This window comes from Aulonocara stuartgranti, assembly GCF_965226115.1.
Source record: "Aulonocara stuartgranti genome assembly, chromosome: 12".
Taxonomy (NCBI): domain Eukaryota; kingdom Metazoa; phylum Chordata; class Actinopteri; order Cichliformes; family Cichlidae; genus Aulonocara; species Aulonocara stuartgranti.
This window is the reverse complement of record NC_138948.1, coordinates 5668389-5681435: the sequence shown is the minus strand read 5'-3', so window position 1 is coordinate 5681435 and position 13047 is coordinate 5668389.

Here is a 13047-nt window from a genome sequence, read left to right as displayed (position 1 = left end):
CCTTTTTTGTGTTTAAACAGGCAACATAATTATAAAATGTGACTTACCATAGAGAAAAATTAAAATTTGTTGACTGAAGAGTTTTTTGTTTTTATTTTTAAAATGACCCAACAGGATTAAAATTCCTCCAAAATAGATATAGATAAACAATTCCATACTTTCTGACTTTTCTAAAGATATATCAAAAAGATATTTGTATTCAGTCAGCAAGGAAGCAACAAAGCTCAGATTTGGAATATGTCTTTGTTCCAAATAAATATACGTTTTTGTTTCTTCTGGGTTACTCTTTGTTCGCAGTCTGCCACGGTCTTTTTTTTCCCATCCTACACTTGGAGCGGCACCAAGAAGAGACAAGTTTAAGGGCTTTATAGAGAGAAAAGATTTTATTGCGTGAATTATTTAGAGGATAAAGCAGGCTGAGATTCCACTGTATTGTACAGACACGAGCGTGTAATATTAATGGAGTTGAGATGTTAGAGGTTATTTTTCATCTTTTCTCCTGCTCCTGCGGTCTTGCAGTGCTTCTTTCTTTCAGCATGCAGCCGCTCCCTGAGGAAGCCTCTGCTCCGAGCAGCAAAAAGTGAAGATTTTAGGGTCAAAGCTGGAACAGTGACAGCACAGTGACAAACTGTGTCTTTTATTAGGCTGTTTCAGGCCAGAGAACAGATGTTGAGTTTAAAGTTGTAAATTGCTTATAGACTTTGATACACCAAAATAGGCTCCGATCATGCTCGTATGCTTCTTAAAACCATGCTTCTAACTCATTAGTGGGGGGTGTTGTTTGTTTTTTTAAGGAATATTGCAAAACATTGTTATTATTGTTTGTCATAGAGCTAACATTTCGGTGTATAAACTAATTCAAGGCCTCATTTAGTGTTCTTGCCTCGCTGCTGAGAGATAACAGTCTAGTTTTACTTACATGTTCCACGTTAGACAGACGGGGTGATGTTGGCATAAGGTGCAGGTTTGTGCCCCACTGATACCTTTATGTTTTGGAATTTGTAGATTTTGTTAATTTAGTTTTTACTGTCTATGACATTTGGTTTAATTAGGTTTAAGCACTAAAACCTATAGTTGGGTTCAGGAAAATGGTTATTCTTAGAGCTAAACCACACTTCTTACTTACAGTAACACTGCTTGCTACACATCAGTTGGCAGTGACAGATCTCTCTAACTAATGACCCAGTGTGTAAATGGAACTCACCAGAGGCACTAAGGTACTAATACGACACAGATGGAGAGTCCTCATATTTGTTTCTCACAGCTGGAGCCCTCAGTTGTATCTCACTGAGTTGACTTAATTGTCAAGCGCTGACATAAAAAAGGCAGCTTCAGATTTTGTTATGTTAACCACAAAACTGATAAGAAAAATATTTTACAGTCTACAGCTGAGCAAACTCAGATTCATTGTGTAGAGAGTGGACGGGGCATTGCTGACTTCAACTGAGGATATAGTCGGGTGGTGGAAAGAACACTGAGGATCTCCTGACTCCCACTGACACTGCAGTGGAGTCCGGTGATGAGGGGGATGACACACCCACCACTGGAGGTCAGGTTATTCATAAAGCTCAACTCCACAGCAGATGAGATTCACCTTAAATTTGATGTTTCTACAGGAACATTACAGGATGAGGAAAAAGATTTTTGATGAAGTTCCAAAATTGTATCTACTTACAACATAAGGAAACTTTAAAGTGGTCCGAATTTGTTTGTTTGTTGGTGCCACTGGGGTCACAGCTGAGTTAGTTGCTTCCATTTTGACTACATTAAACTGTGAACATGACGCTATTTAAACCTCAGTGAAAGGACGGACACATGACTCCACACTCAAACGCTGCCTCTCTCCATCCTCCTCCTCTCACTGGCCGTTTAATGGCATCGCTCAATAAGACAAACAGGCTTTCGGTGTAAGTCGTCCACTTTGATGTGGAGATCCACATTGATCTCCACTTCGGGGCGACGGATCAGCTTACAGCAGGTGCACCTGCCAAGGTCAGGTAACAGACACTGAAGCACTGACGAGGCGAAGTCCAGGACAGATGAGGAATTCAGTGGGTCACACAGTAACGTCAGAATAACCAGCAACTGAAAATCTGTTTCCATTATCAAAATTAAAGGTGTGGATTTCTCAGCCTGGAAACTGAAACTTGAAAAGCCAGTCTGCAATTTATATACATGTACACAGTATGTCCAGCTCAGTCTCATTTATATGGCAATAATCTAGCAATAGCAAAAACCTATAATGTTAGAGAGAAAACCCTAAAAATCAGATTCCTTTTAACAGGAGAGACCTCTGTAAGAACCAGGCTCGGGGAAGGACAGGGGCAGGTTTGGCAATAAAGGGAAAGAGAAGAGAAAAAGGAGCATAAAGAGACCAAAGACAAAACAAAAACTAGAGGAAAGAAAACCAAAAAATTTATGACACACATGTAAATATATGAAAAGAGGGGAATAGAGGAAAAGTGCTCAGTGCTTCATGGGAACTTCCCTGGCAGTCTCAAGCTATTTATGCACCCATATGGGATAGTTCAGGAAGAACCAGGCTAACTGTAAGCTACACAAGAAAGGAAATTCTGACCCCAAACTGGAAGCCGGTTCACAGGAGAGGAGTCTGATAACTGAAGTCTCTGCCTCTCTTTCTAATTTTAGAAACTCTAGGCACCACATGTAAACCTGCAGTCTCGGACCAAAATGTCCTTTTGGAATAGTATGATGTGGTGAGTACAGGGCTTAAACATTCAGGACTTTCTATGTGCAAAGAAGGATTTGAAATTATTTTCTTCATTTAACAGGGACACAAAGAAGAGAATTTGCTCCTTTATAAAGCTGATAACAACAACAAGTAGTTAATAAGCGGATAAAAAAGTATCACCAGTTCAGTGCCTCTGTTAAGAAAATGTAAGGTGCAATTGTTAAATGATGACCTAAACTGTGAAAAACTGAGTATCACACAGTACGTGTATTAATCAACTGTACAGGGATGAAGTGTGTTGTGTTTTTCTTTTTTTTTTTTTAAAAGAGCAAACAAAAAGTAACAGTTTTTTCATAATTAAAATGATAACAGAGCCCTGTTGAAGTTTGAAAATGGGCTAAAATAAAGTTATCTGTGTCTGTGGTTTTCTTCGTACTCTTCATAGTCTAAGCAGGCGAGTATCTGTCCTCCAGGACATGTTCCACTCCAGTTCAGGCACTGCAGAATACTTGATGTGACACAGCGTCATGATACCCACCAGATGCCTTCAGTCCTCCTCTGTATCTCTCACATTCTGCTTCGCTCTGACTGATCTGAGCTCTTGTTTTTTCAGTCGGAGCGTCATCCAGAACATGGCTCCTGACTTAGCGAGCCAAGGGCTGACAGGATGTTTCCATCTCCCTCTGGATCTCCACACAAAATCTGTTTACAGCTGACGCATCAGCACAACAAGCTGCAAGATCAGAGCCTGAAACACGCATCAGTTCTTTCTGTGGAAGATTTAAGTCTTACTCCTTATTATATACAAATATAATTTTCTTTTACTTCAATTGCTGTTCTACATACTGTTCTCTCATCACAAACATAATTTGCTCTTGAAACAGCAATTAAATCCCAGACTTAAGCCTGAAATTACCCCCAAATTCTTAGTGAGTTCTCCATACTTCAATGTACAGCCTTTGCTAACTTGCTTAGGGTTTTCTGGCAAAATCAGACTTATTTTTAATATGTTTGCTTGGATTGTAGTGTAAGAAACTGATGTGCTGTTCTTGAACTCGCTTCCACTTTTGTTTAAGTTTTTTGCATTTTTTTGCAACAACTGCACAGCGATATATAAATCAATACAAATAATTTACACTCAAAATCAACACTTGCACCTTTTTTGACAGTCAAATGTTTCTTTTTTGGGGCTGATACCACTCATGACGAGTTGGTTGCTTAAGGCTCTTTCTGCTAAATCCTATAAAGTCCGTTGTTCATCTGATGTGACATTTTCACTTGCCACAGAAATTCTGAAAAAAGCCTTTATTTCTTAAGATTAAACTCAAAATTTCAGTCAGTTTATTCAACAAGTCCAACAAACGCAACCATGTTTGTCTCTTAGCTGTGCAGAAGGATCAGAGTACAGCATGCAAGCCGTTTTCTTTCCAAATAACTGTTTCACATTCGCTTCAATCAAACACCACAACAGACAGTAGAAACAAATAGATATAGATAGAGTGTTGAGACTCCTCAGTGCATTAGATTGGCATAACACAGACATCTTTGTGGCCGTCATCAGCCGGGACAGATCCTCATTAAAACGGCTTTTTAGCAGAGATGACTCTTCTCTCTTCTGGCATTCAGTTACAGTTAAATCTGCTCTGACAAACTGGCCTGCAGGTTTAGATTGTGTCAGCAGTGCCCTCCGTCCCAGCAAATCACGGTGGTTAAAGTCATGTTGGATTCCTCAGAAAAAGTATTGCATTCAGCTCTGAGAAAACATGGAAAAATATCTTTTAAATGGAAAATGTAGCTTAGTGAGTTCCCGGTTAGGTTATGCAAGCATTGCACCTACAGCACGTCATTATAAATGTGCACTCCTTTTTTTTTTAAAGAGGCATATAATAGATTTAATAGAAGCAAAATCACTCGTAATAGTCTAACACTTTAGACACAACCACCAAATAAGGGCAAACAAGCCTGCTTCCCACTTTAAAAAAAACATTAAATGTGTTGTTTAATCGGGAAACTATAGCAAATGTTGGTCACCATTTTTTAGGGTTCAAACATAACCAAGGTACAAGTCCAAAATATCAGTTTTTTAATGATAATTAGCGAGGTTCAAAACACAGAAGAAGAAGACTAACATAAGACGAGGAATAGCGAAACACCCGACTCATGAACACGTCACGTGTTTGTCTGCTGGCACAGAAATACACAGTGTGTCTCAGTTCTGGTACAGATGCTCTCACACAGAGAACATAAGTACAAGAATCTCAATTTTGATAATGTAGTTTTGTCTTAATTAGAACATGACAAAATGTGCATGCATTAGAAATGTTTGCAAAGTTTGGTTGCAGCTGTCATGCTAACTACTGAATTGTGTTAGCAATTTGCAATTTTCACACATTTACAAAATGATTTTACTGCAAAATAACTATTACAATGTAATACAAAACTAGAAGAAAAATGAAAGCATTTCATGTAGCAGTTCTTAATAGTGTGAAAGTGTGAACATACATGGGCTAAGACACAGAAAATTAGAAGGGCAGACAAGATTAGAAAACAGGATGTGAAGGATTTGAAAAGAGGGAACACAGGTTTGTACAAAATAAAGCAACAACACTGTCAGAAAATATACAAAAACAAGAAGAACTGTAATCTCAAAGTAAAGCCTGAAAACATGGGCTTCATATTTGGACTTTTCTTTGCATTTCAACATTGACATCGAGTGCTGCTGCAGACACCTGATCCTGATGACTTTCATTTGAACGTCTACATTCAGTGTGCGCATCAGAGCAGTTTGCCTCCACTGATTTGGCTTGTGAGCTTACAGGTGTCTATTGTTCTGCCTGTTATTTAGTCTAAGGAATCCAGTGTGAGAAAAACAGGCACCTACGACCTCTGTAAAGGGAAAGCAGGGAGGGAGCTTTTGGCACCTGGCAGCCTTATTATCATTTCATCAGCTCAGAGGTTGTCTTTGAAAGGACAGACTCCTGGATGGCTACCTGCTGTGGTGTGAAGGCCCTCGGTGCTGTGGTGAGCTGGATTTCCTTAAAGCAATGGGGATGTTAGTGCTACATCAACCCTCCCAGCCTTTCCCATGAAACCCCAATGTTTATAGGGTATATAGAGTTATCCTCATGTTACAGCTCATGATGTCAGGCTGCTGCTCTGCGCCGTCTCCCTGCGTCATCAGTCAGCTTGGATCCATTCAAATGGCCCTCAGATCCTGAAGAGTGCACAAACAGACCCTCACCTTCAGACAAAACAGAGGAAAGAAGCCGTGTTCCTCCTGTCGTCATGAGCTTCTGTTCTTACCTCGTGGATTTGTTTCCAGCGGTTAAATGAGTGTAATTCGATTTTTTAAAAGGATCAATAAACCAACCTCATCTGCAGACTTACAGGTTTTTGGCTGACAGGTCAAGCTTTAGAAAATGTGATAGTTTTTTTTCTTTTACATTAATGATGTCAGTTGACTCTCTCAGTGGGATATTACTAAAGCTACAGCACTGAGAAATACAAATTCATTTCCATAAAGTTATACATGTATGTAATTTACTGGCTCATATTTTTAACACTTTGGTTTAATAATATAATATTATAAGATTTTACGTGCGATACTGAATCCCTGTAATTACCCAACAAAACAGCAAGTTTCAAGAAATAATGTAATAATTCTGTCTGAGCAACTTATGCACAAGTGTATAAGTTAATGTTTTATTTAATTATTGTGCAGTCTGTGAAGTCTCAAAGAAATCAAAGCAGTAAATAAATTATTGGAGTGGGTTAATGAATGGGCTCAGCATAAGTAAAATAATTACTACTCTATAAAAAGTCTCAGTAGTTACGATGTTTGTGACGCTATATCTGTACAGAGCTCAAACAACAGGGCAGAGGAAAGACTCAGCAAGGACTTGGGTCCTGCTCCACTACCAATCTCTGCCTTAAATCATCAACTTCCAGACCTGAATATAATAATAATAATAATTATAATTATAATAATTATAATAATGATGATAATAATAATAATAATGATAAAGTAATAGCCAATACTTTATTGGCTAGTGCCAAAAACTGAAATTCCTCTAATGACCACTGCAGTTTGGATCCAAAAGTCACATCCTATAGACTCCTGTGTTAACATGCCCAGCCTGGTACAAAGACTTGTCTCCTCTTCATGTCAACTCTGAGTGGGGAGATTATTTTCTAAATCATCCATCTAGATACTAAAGTTAGCGGTGTGGCTTCTTTAACTGACAGGCGTCTCTGCACAGGCAGCTAGGCCTTATCTACACTAATTAGAGTCAATCAACTGGACCTCTACCGTGTGTGTGTGTGTGTGTGTGTGTGTGTGTGTGTGTGTGTGTGTGTGTGTGTGTGTGTGTGTGTGTGCTGTTGGTGCCTTTTAAGGCTTTTTAATGGAATTTTCTGCTTGTTATGTCTCACTGTGCAGAAACAGCCTGTGCAAGAAATTTGTGCTTCAGTTTTGATAAGTGAAATTCTAGTATTTTATTAGTCTGCTAATTAACACTAATTAGCAAATGTTTGTGCTTGTGCGTCATGTCTATAAAGACACAGCTTCCAACCAAGGTTGCTAGCGTTAGCTAATCACATCATCCAATTCTCATTCATGGCAGTGGCAAAAAAAGCTGAGTCATCAAAATCAGCATCTTTGATGCTGTCTGTGGTTAAAATGTCAGGTTTTACACCAGAAACAAACATGTCTATGGTTTAATACAGATCATGCTTTGACTTTGTCCTTTCACTTACCCTTTTTGAGCCTTTTAGAGCATTTTTATAGTGATATGTGACTATATTAATTGCATACTTACATTACTGTGTGGTATAGGCATAATAAATTTGCTAATGTTATTCTTAAGTTTATCCTTTTGAACTTAGCACTAATTAATCAGTATCTGTGTCTTTGCGTTTGGGTTGTGAATTTTATGGAAAAGAAATAAGCTGTTTTTTGCACACAAAGACCTAAAAATAATTAGACACAAAGAAGACGCTAAATAAATGAAACAAATGGCTTCAGTTCAGTTTTTAAATCTGCTTCTTAACTCTTATGGTTTTCTCCACAGTTGGAAACCTCAGCTGGGTGACACTACAGCTTAAAATATAGCTCACATTCTAAAGTGTCTCACAAGATAGAAGAAAAAAATATGATCTTAATACTTTTGCTAAGTTCACCAATTTGAGCACAAACTAAAAGCTAACATCAGAGAACCCATAAGTGCTCTTGCATGTATTTTTGCGAGTCCACAGTTTGGTAACAAACTTAGATTTGAAACGTTTCAACAATGACACTAAGTAGCAAAGTTCTCACTGAAAACCATTCGGTAGTTAGAGATTTTTGCATGAAACATGTAGGACAAAGAAAAAATCTCTTAAAAACATAGTGATTATTGTTTAATCATTTCGAACACTGTTACTGGGTCAGAAAGGTAACATATTTGTTTGTAGTAACACAGAAGTGTACGGTCTAAAGTCATCCCACATGTGCCATCTGGTTGCAGAGACACCTCCTTATCCTCCCCATGCAGTGCTCAGCAGAGAACCAACAGTATTATTAATAATGAAACACAAAGATTTCTACTTGATGGCTTGGCCACTCTGTGATGCTCCGACCACACTTTTAGAAAAATGAAAAAGGCTTTTTCAAAGAATATTTCAACTCATCTCCAGTGAAGCGCGCCGAGAGCATCTCTGTTTTGAGGAAGCTTTTATGGCGTGTGGAGCCTAAGAGCGCCTGCCCGTCCTCATCTTCCTGCACCGTCTCAGGCTTTTCTGTCCCACTAACACAGCAGAAGACGGTTCAAACATTCAGATGTCAGAGGCTGCAATGATTAAATGTTCAGCTCTAGAAAAAATTCTCAATTTTTCTTAGAGAAAAATGATGTAAAGATGAACCAGATGAATTGTTAGTGGAGTAGAAAGATCTTTGCTCTTAAACAGTTCATCTTAAGATTAAAAAAAAACATCCTAATAATTTACTGTTCCTGAAAGAGCTGATGGATATTGATGCTCTGGTAGCAAAACTATTACTATGGGAGAGTCACAATAATGTTGATGTAATAAATAAAGTGTAATAATATAATAATAATAATAATAATTTCACCTTCAGATGTAATAGGAAGGTTTTATTGCACTCCATAGGCATTAATGTGGATGTTGGTCCCCCCCCTTTGCAGCTGCAGTGGCCAAAGCTTTGTGAGGTCAGAAACAGATCTTAGGCAAGAAGGTCTTGCCAGTCACCTCCTGCTTCATCTCAAAGGTGTTTGACGAGGTGTCGTGCTATTATGGTTAGTTTGCACAATGGGCTACAGTCATGCTGGAGCAGAAAAGGCCCTTTCCCAAACTGTTCGCACAAAACTGAAAGCAGAGTTTTCATCCATCAGTCTGCCTGATAGAGAAGATCATTCATCACTTCACAGAACATATATCAACTGCATGAGTCCAGCACGAGTCCTCACTCCACACAGTCAGCTTCTCTGCTAGCCGTGACTGTATAAACATGTCTTAATTGTAGTGTTCTTTAAAACTCATTTTCTGCATTTCCTCCATTTGTATTATTTCTGGCTTCTTTTACAGAATGTGTAGAGCCAGACGACAGTGTGATTGTTTATCTCAAATAACACCAACAAACAAATAAAGGAGAAACTGAAAGGTCTGAAATAATTGTCAATATCTGTAAAAGATTTTAGGTGTTACCTGCTGACAGGCGGGTTGAAGAAGGAAGCTTATTGTACTGTATGAATTGTGACAAAGCTGGAAAAGTCTTTCATAAATAAATGAAGGTTAAAAACTTCACACACAAGGTCATGCTATTAAGATATGCAGATTAGGTCCAGGTGAAAAAACCAAGCATGTGTGTGTGTGTGTGTGTGTGTGTGTGAGAGAGAGAGAGAGAGAGAGAGAGAGAGAGAGATCACTTTAATAAACCATGCATAAAAGGTGGAGATTGCATAAAAATAAAGATTGAGGAAACAACTGGCACTTTCTGAGTGCATACGCTGTCATTAGCAACGCTCTGTTACACGTGAATAGAACTTTAAAGTGACCTCCAACTTTAAATAAAAAAATCTGTTACATTCAAATCATAAAAGAGTGTGAAACTGAGCCACGCCTGCAGCTTTGATAAAAACTGCTCCTTGAAAATATGTTCAGGTACGCAAACCTGACCAGGCTTAAAACTCTGTTTTCACAGTCACATGCATTTATTCTCTCAGGAACATGAATCTTGACTAAACATTTCTCACCCACTCCGTCTTGTCACATTGAGATTTTACCCACAGGGAACCGTTCTCTCTCCTAACCAGCCATTCTGGAACTCAAACCAGCGACTGTACGATCTACCCTGAGGTTACCTGGTGAGTCAGATTTAGACAAAGCAGCCATAAAGTTAAGTTTTACCTTTCCTCCAAAGGCATCAAGTCTCAGCTCCCAACTGTCACCCTGAATGTATTCCAGTAAGTTAATGAATATTCGTTGGCACTTAAATTAGCATATTTTTCGGGGAATTAGCATAGCCAGTGACATAAATGTCAGCAGGAGGGGAACAGCTGAATCAGAGGGCATGCAGAGAGAGAGTGGGCAGATCGGCCCCCTGAGGGGACAGCAGGTCAGCATTCATTATGTTCACGAGCTGGACAAGATGCAGGAAGGCCTGACAAAGTGGTGGCAGCAAAGGAGATCGTTCACAATACTAACATTAAAGTCCAGGAACAGCTGGTTTAGAGGCAGGTAAAACCTCAGTTTGTCTCACTTCCTGTCAGTGGGTGGAGCCAATAGATCACAAGATTCCTGAAATACTAGAAAGAATTTAATGACACTCATGTGATAATGCTACGTTATCTTAACATTACTGGAATGAGTGAAATCTGTTTCTGAAATCTGAGGTTGGGGCACAAAAACGAAAACAGCTTGTAGAAGTGGGGGGTCATATATAGATAAGACCCAGAAGGGGCTTGTTTGGATGTGTAGTCCCACTCCTGAAATTCAGATAATTTATCTCCAACTACAGAGAAGAGACACAGCTAGAAAATTACCCCTAGAAAGGTTTTTCCTCTGTGTTAAATAAAATCAAAGGGCAGAAGACAGAAAGGTGCATCCTTATATTGGAGATAAAGTATCTGAATTTCGGGAGTGGGACCACGCCTCCAAACACTCTCCTTTCAGTTCTCATCTATATATATTCCCCCAGTTCTACAAGCTGTTTGTTCTTCTTTACGAGCCCCACCCTCCCTCCCTTTTTTCAAGTTATTTTCTTCAATTCTCATTAGTCCATGGGGGGTCTGCCAGGCCCAGGAGCCTCCACCAGTCCCCTTCTAGGCCTTCCCCAAACCGCAGCTCAATTCATGTCCAAGCTATTCACCTTTATCTACTAAAACGCTGTCAAACCTAAAATTAGGATGTGGGCCCAGTGAGTGAATCACAGTATATATGCCACATATAATGGAGCATAATGGACTCTTTGACTAATGACCAGCTGTTTGCAGTTTGTCCACAAATACCCCCCTGCTGCAAGTAAGATGAATCTCTGCATTTTAAATGATGAACACAGCAGCTTCGCTAACTTCACATTTCTTAAGCAGAACTTAGAATTCAGGCACTCGGATTGATCTTGTGATTGGAGGAACTGAAATTTGACTTCAACTTAAGCAGCAACTTCTGTAAAATTCAGTGTTAATTAGGATTAGTGGGAATTATTTTGTTTTTGAATGCTTCATTTTATTTTGGTGAGACCAACAAAAGGTCAAACATTCAGATTCTTTCTATGTTTTTTTTTTTTTTAATTAGCTGCAAGTCTGTTTTCCACACTGAAATAATAGCAGAAAAATTAGAAATGCTGCTTTACTACCTTGTGTTTCCCTGATTCAAATTTTCTTTTTGAGACAAAATGCTACTTAATTGATCCATCCATCAATGTCCTTCCACTTATCCAATTCAGGTGAGCATCTAATACTCTCAATTCCACTCTAATCTTTTCTATAGTTTTTATATTGCCCTGGTTGCCCTCCTACTGTTTCCACCAGCCTGATATATCAGCCTAAACTATTCCTGTACTTAAGTTTTAAGCACTGGTGCTTTCCTGTGTGAGACTGGCTGAGAAAATACTGATATGATCCTCAGCAACTATCTAAACTAAACTATTTTGTTTGACATGGATGCATGCATAGAGCCTGAGGATATACTCCTCTTAGTACATATCAACTCAATATGACTCTTACTCTCCCAGGAAAACAATGTAGAGCAGACACAGAGCCAACATGAGCCTATCAGACTGTGGACACGCTGTATCTTGAATAATTAGGGCAATAATAATGAATGCATTACTGTTAAACAAAGATGACCAGGTTAAGGTTATTTTATTATGCACTTTTACAGTGCTCCTGCTTTAGTTAGTGCCACCATCTTAACGCCATACATCATAGCAGGTCTCACTACTGTCTTTTAAAACTTCTCTTTCACTCTCGCTGCTATCCATCTGTCACAAATCACCCCTGACACTCATCTCTACCCACTCCACACTGCCAGCATTCCTCTTCTCCTAATTGTGCATTGTCTCATTTACACACATTTATTCTATTTTACTTATACTGCCTTTTATTCCACTTCTCTCCAGAGCATACCTCTACCTCTCCATGCTCAGTTCTACCTGTTACCTACTCTCACTACAGATCAAAATGTCATCTGCAAACTGGAGTTCATGGAAAGTTCTTTCAGATGCTCCCAAATGGGTCACTGCTGCAGATGGATCCACATGTTTGCTTTGGCACAGACTTTATGTCACACATGAATGCCCTTCCTGACGCAGCCCTCTCTTTCAGCATGCAGCATACAAGCTTGTGATCCCATGAAGCTGGGTTTGTGTTTCCTCCTGGAAGAAACTGGGATCTTTCAAGATTAGATTTCTTTATATTTTGGATCACAACGTTCAAGTTTTATAAGGCAGATAACAACTTAAAGATATTTTTATATTATATTATTATATTATGGGCCATCGTGGCTCAAGAGTTGGGAGTTCGACTTGTAATCGGAAGGCTGTCAGCTTTGACAGTCTCGGTCATTGTGTCCTTGGGCAAGACACTTCACCTGTTGCCTACTGGTGGTGGTCAGAGGGGCCGGTGGCGCCAGTGTCCGGCAGCCTCGCCTCTGTCAGTGCGCCCCAGGGTGGCTGTGGCTACAATGTAGCTGCCATCACCTGTGTGTGAATGTGTGTGTGAATGGGTGGATGACTGGATGTGTAAAGCGCTTTGGGGTCCTTAGAGACTAGTAAAGCGCTATACAAATACAGGCCATTTACCATTTACCATTATTTTTGGGGTAGTATTTGGGAATTATTCATTTTATACATATATATGAGG